The sequence below is a fragment of the Microtus ochrogaster genome, chromosome 19 (assembly GCF_000317375.1).
Source record: "Microtus ochrogaster isolate Prairie Vole_2 chromosome 19, MicOch1.0, whole genome shotgun sequence".
NCBI lineage: Eukaryota > Metazoa > Chordata > Mammalia > Rodentia > Cricetidae > Microtus > Microtus ochrogaster.
In genome coordinates this window covers 47,612,919-47,618,640 of record NC_022021.1, presented here as the reverse complement: position 1 = coordinate 47,618,640, position 5,722 = coordinate 47,612,919, and the positions used below count along the sequence as shown (strand labels likewise).

Below are 5,722 nucleotides of genomic sequence, written 5' to 3'. Positions count from 1 at the left end.
AGCTCTTGTAGACCAGGCTGGTCTCGAACTCAGAGATCCGCCTGCCTCTGCCTCCCAAGTGCTGGGATTAAAGGTGTGCGCCACCACCGCCCGGCCTGTGAATCTATTTTTGCACTATCTCTCTTTCCCTCTCTCCCTCCTTCACTCCCTCCCTTCCTCTTTTGTGGTGGGGAGGGGTTGTTGGATTTCTTGTGGGTGACAGAGAAGGCTTTGAATTAGCTTCTGTTCCCCCAGTTGCATGGCCTATTTGTGCCCCTGACCTCCTCTGAGTCTAGCATGCGTGGTTTGGGGGAATCCAGACAGGTGAGCATTTCTTTTATATTTCCAATGGGATGGAGGACAGGTTTTAAGCATTCCCTTCCTTAGAAGACTTTCTTTGGTGTTCACTGCCGTGCTGCCCTGTTTATCCCTGGCCCTTTTAATTTGATCATCCTTTTCTTCCTTCTGCTCAGCAGAGCCAAAGTTCATCTTCCCAAAGAAGCAGCTCGGGGTCTCATTGGTTGTTTTTATAGTTTTCTTAGTTTCTATTTCAACACTTTATGTTCTGATTTTTATCTTTTTTGTCACTGGATTTATGTTTGGATTGTTGTTCTTTTGCACAATTCTTGAGTCACGAAGTCATTGGTGTTTGTTATGCTTTTTCAAACATATACTCTTAAAGATATAAATTTCTACCTCAGAACCACTTTAAGTTCATTAACTTTCAGAAAGTTTTTTTTTTTTTTTTTTAATTCATAAGATCCAGGGCCGCTTCACTCCGAGTTGGAAGAGACCAGAGTTCCCAACATAGACTACTATACTCAGCAAAACTATCAGATATAGTAAAACAAGAAAGGAAAACTTTCTGGGGATACAAATAGGCTAATAGAACTCATGTGGATCACACCAGCCCCAAAGAGAGCCCTGATAGCAACACTTTGGACTGGAGAGAAGGCTAAGCTTAGGGGAGACTGCAGAGAGGAACCAAAGGAAGGTCTAATCCCTCCACACTGAGCAAGGCTGAGAATGCGCAAAACAAAACAACAGCAAAGCAACAGCAAAGCAACAGCAAAGCAACAGCCACCTCCGCAGTAATAACTTTAAATATTAATAGACTTTCCACCCACAAAACAGGCTAACTAAATGTTGATGAAAAGAAATTAATCTCAGTGTTAAGAGCAGGAACTGCCTTAAAGTGAAAGAATGTAAAAAGTAAACAAAGGTGGGTGGTGCTGGTGCCTGCCTTTATCCCTGGGGGGGGGGGGATCTCTAAATTCAAGGGCAGCCTAGTCTAAGGAGTGAGTTTCAGGACAGTCAAAGCTACTGGAGAATCTATCCTGAAAAGAAAAAAAAAAAACACTAAAAGACAAAGAGGGAGGGAGGGAAGGAAGGAAGGAAGGAAGGAAGGAAGGAAGGAAGGAAAAAAGAAAGGAAGGAAGGGTAACCAAAGTGAGTGGGTCCAGAACGCAAGCAGAACCACACTCTTTTATGCCCCTGAACAGTATCCCATGTAAACGTGTATACAACTTCATTTGTTTTTCTTTGATGACATTGTCAAAACTCAAGGGAATTTACAAATTGGATTTCATCCAATTTTAGGTAACCTTCTAGTTTAGAAAAATGGAATACAAAAAAAAAAATAAAGTATTTGCATCAAAATGGTGCTGAGATCTGCTTTTTTTTTTTTTTTTTTTTTTTTTTTTTGGTTTTTCGAGACAGGGTTTCTCTGTGGCTTTGGAGCCTGTCCTGGAACTAGCTCTGTAGACCAGGCTGGTCTCGAACTCACAGAGATCCTCCTGCCTCTGCCTCCCTAGTGCTGGGATTAAAGGCATGCGCCACCACCGCCCGGCGAGATCTGCTTTTATAACTGAAATAAGAAAGCTATTATGAACCCAGACAGAGAAACATGGTAAAAACATTATTTTCTCCTGTTAGTGCAAGAGTGCAAATGGGGACTACGCATTAGAAAAAGCAGGAGGAGGTCTATATGGCTGACAACTGGAAAAGTGCACAGCTGTGCAGACCATGCATTTGTTTGAGGAGGGGGCTTTGGCTCTTTCTATGGACACCATTGAGGTAAGCATGAAATAAAGAATAACTGTGACAGCTGTTCATTTCTATATTAACTTCTCCCCTTTTTATGTTTTTGGAGCTATGTTTTTAGCCACTTATCAATCATAATTAATTTTCTTTAAAATATGAATTCCATGAATTGCTCACAATCCATGTATGAAGCCAAAATCCACTTAGTTGTTTTCAGTCTCAATCCTTACTCCCAGTACATCACCAATATATTCTTTCCAATGTTCTTTTCCTAACCCATGGATTCAAAGTTGATTGAGCCACCTGATGGAATAAGAAGAAAACACTGCAAATCCCTCAGAAAGACAGAAAGATCCAAATGTCCCTGATGGAAATGCATGGTGTGAGTGCTGACCAAGACAAGTTGGGCCAATGTTTGGGCTTGTTCCTCAAGGCACCCAGTGGAACAGGCTTCCAACTCCTAGCCTGTTTCAGCCCAGAACAAGGCACTGAGTTCTGACTGCCCCCCAATACATGTGGAGTGGTGGATCAAGGCCAACGAAAACCGACTAGAGCCTAGTAGACACGATCCTAAGACATTTCAGTCGTTCTAGTAATTCTACCCCAGGACAGCCACTTGTTGACCAGTCTGATGCCCTGGGTCCCATGTGATGGAAGGAAGGAATCGAATCTCTAAGAGTTCCTCCAGCTTGCACAGGAACAGCATGATAAGTGGTCCCACCTGTTTACACAGACACAGGGCCAATCAATCAGCCAATCAAGACGGTAACAAGCACTGAAGGGGATGGAACAGATTTTCGTGACACACCACAGAATAAAAGGAGAAACAGATTTCAGGAAGGTGGCTCAGGTCTTTCATTTTAGTTCGCAGAAGGTGTAGGCACAGTACCAAGTGTTCAGGGCAATCCTCATCTACATAGAGTTCAAGGCTAGCCTGTGGTATGTAAAGGCTTCCCTCATAAAAACAAGACAGAGAGAATGTGGAAGGCATTATTTTAGGAAGTATGGTCTTTACTCTTACATGAGTCGTATACAGTGATCCATACAAATTAAAAGTTCCAACAGATGCCAGTCTAGACAACCCTCCAGAAATTCACACAGGGCTCAGGAACAGTGGTGCCTGACCCAGCAGGCGTTTCTGTAAAGTCCTCACTAGGTTTTCTCAGCAGACACAGCGGCTGGGGAAACTGAAGGACCACACATCACCACTGACAGATGAAAAGTAACAGCGAGAATACACACGCCAAGCAGAGCCTGGGAACTGAAGGCTCTCGGACAGTTGCTTACTAAGATTGGAAGGTGAAGAGGCCACAGAAGGAAAGGCCTGATCCAGATCTGTTGGGGAGAGCTGCAGTGAAGAGCCTTGGGATCCCTATGCTTTATAAACAATTATTATCCTCAAAAGTTCCTCCTATCAAAAGAAGAAGAAGAAGAAAACACAGCAATGCAGAAGGCTAAGGGAACCCCAAGTCACAAGTAGATGAAGTTGTTTAATAAAAAATCTGGTATTTTCTTTAAAAAAAAAAAAAAAATCAGACATTGCCAAAAGCTCCTCGGCAGTGAGAAATGAGAAGACCATCCTCCACTCTTCTTCACCTGTGAGATGGCTGCCAGTTAACAGGGACACTGACTGCCCAGCTCAGAGAACAGCAAGAGCCCTGGGCAGTGAAGATGGAGACGGTCCCCTCGGGGTACAGGAGCAGGTCCCCAATGGAAGAATTAACTGCAAAGACCACTCCCTACTGCTGCCCAGGACAGACCACCACTGCTCGCTCCGGGAACTGTCTGCCATGCTCAGGGCACTCTCCTCAGTGTGGCTGTCTGTGGGCAGAGGGCAGACGGCCTAGAACCTTGGTCTCATTTAGGTGGGTTTTAAAAAGAAGTATTTCAGGACCCTTGAGAATGAATTTACTCTCTCGGTGATAGAAACACAAGTTCTTTCTGGACGAGGATCAAAATGCGATTCCCTAAGAATAGCTGAAGATTCACACTCCTCCCTAGCCAGAACACGGAGTCTCAGTTCCCGCCTCCTTCAATGGAAGCTGGTCCTAGACACAGGTTGGGAAAAACAGAATGGAGAGTGGACGTCAGGAGAACTCTCGCACCTCCTCTCTGTGCCTTAGAGAGATTTTGTGAGAGGCGCCCAGACAAATCTGCCTGCTCTCCTCGAGTTTAGATCCAACTCCCCCACATTGTTCCTGTCGCCTCCTTTTCCCTGCCTCGTTTTTCTCGAATATAAAAGTTTATAAACTTTATAAAAACGACTACTACACGGCTATAAAGTGCAGTAGGGACCAGAAATTCCACTTTCTTCTCTGGATCGCTGAGAATGCTGACTACAGCCATTCAGAGTGAGTCCGCTGGAGGCAGCAGGCTTCCCCGGGAGAGCTCCCTGCACAGCCTCGGGGACCGCAGCAGACCCGCCCTGTCCCGGAGCGAGATCCCGGGAGGACTGGAGCGACAGGGAACCCAGAACCGACCCCATCGCCCTCTCCCTAGCGCGGACCTAAATCCTGACTCGGTGGCGCAGCCTAGGTTCGAACAGCAAATCCAAAGTGAGCTTCTTCCTGTTTCTCATGGCCCCGTGCCCACTCCTTCCACCATGGACCTACCGGCTGCCCCTGCACGATCCCTCAGACCTTCTGGGCTGCCCTGCACCCCGAACCAACCTGTGCTCAGAGATCCAACCCAAGCAGGGTAGTAAAAAACTCGAGATCAAATTGGAGAGGGAAGTGGCAAGAGGGTGGAACCTGCGCAGAAGCAACTCAGAAGGCAACAGAGTGACCCTTGATTGTGACGTCAAAAGGAGTGAGACTACATTTCCCATAAGTCTGTGTAATGCGACGGCCACTGGAAGCCTTTGACCCTGGGAAAGAAGTTTAACTTGCAATCTCTACAGCTAGAGGGGGGCTAGAGGGAGACAGAGAGTCAGGATGCTCTAAAAATTCTCAGTTTGTAAACTGAGATGTTTAGATGAGAGTTGAGACCTTACAGTAATGTTTATTACATTTTTTAGGTAGTTTCGGTCACTTTACTGTGATTTCACACGCACATTTGCTTATTATAGAAACTTACTCCAGAGTAAAACTTTCATTTTGACTCTTATTACATTGAGACAATTACAAGAATCTTACATGGGAAAAACATAATTTTCTGCCTTTCCAGCATCTTGTGAAGTCCAAGCTGCCGGACAGCCATTTCCTCAGAGCTCAGAGAAACAACAGTAATCAGCCACCCCAGGAAGTGGTCAAGCATCTCAACTCCCCGATATCCAGAAAATCAGCAATGACGCCCACAAAGTAACCATGAAGCAGTCATAAGAGACCTTATGACGCCCCATTCCCACCCACTAAGACCCCCAACCCCAAATTTTTATAATAAACAAAAGGGTGGAACGTAATTATTCAGCCACAGATAAGGCTGCACTTCCGGGTTCTAAAGGTGAGCACTTGCAGAAGGGCCCTCAAACATGGAGATGCCCCCATCTTAAGGGCCCCGCATGACCCACGGGAGCATGCATGATTCCATCCAATATGACTCAGTTAAACCTTTGCACACATGCGTGAGCCTGTCGCGTCATCTGCGTAGGACAAAGTCATGCCAACCCCCTGTGCGCATGTGCTAGTCGCGCCAACCCCCTGTGAGCTGGACACATCCTCTCTCTCTCTCTCTCTCTCTCTCTCTCTCTCTCTCTCTCTCT

At 45.7% G+C, this 5,722-nt stretch overlaps 1 protein-coding gene across 1 annotated transcript in view; it reads right to left on the bottom strand.

Moving 5' to 3' along the window:
* LOC101995159 (zinc finger protein 208) overlaps window positions 1–4,775 on the bottom strand; it is a 41,194-nt gene extending 36,419 nt beyond the window's left edge. The window contains 1 exon segment of the mRNA XM_026783712.1: window positions 4,692–4,775. The gene's annotated coding sequence lies outside the window, so the exon portion shown is untranslated.
* Window positions 4,776–5,722: the final 947 nt, after the last annotated feature.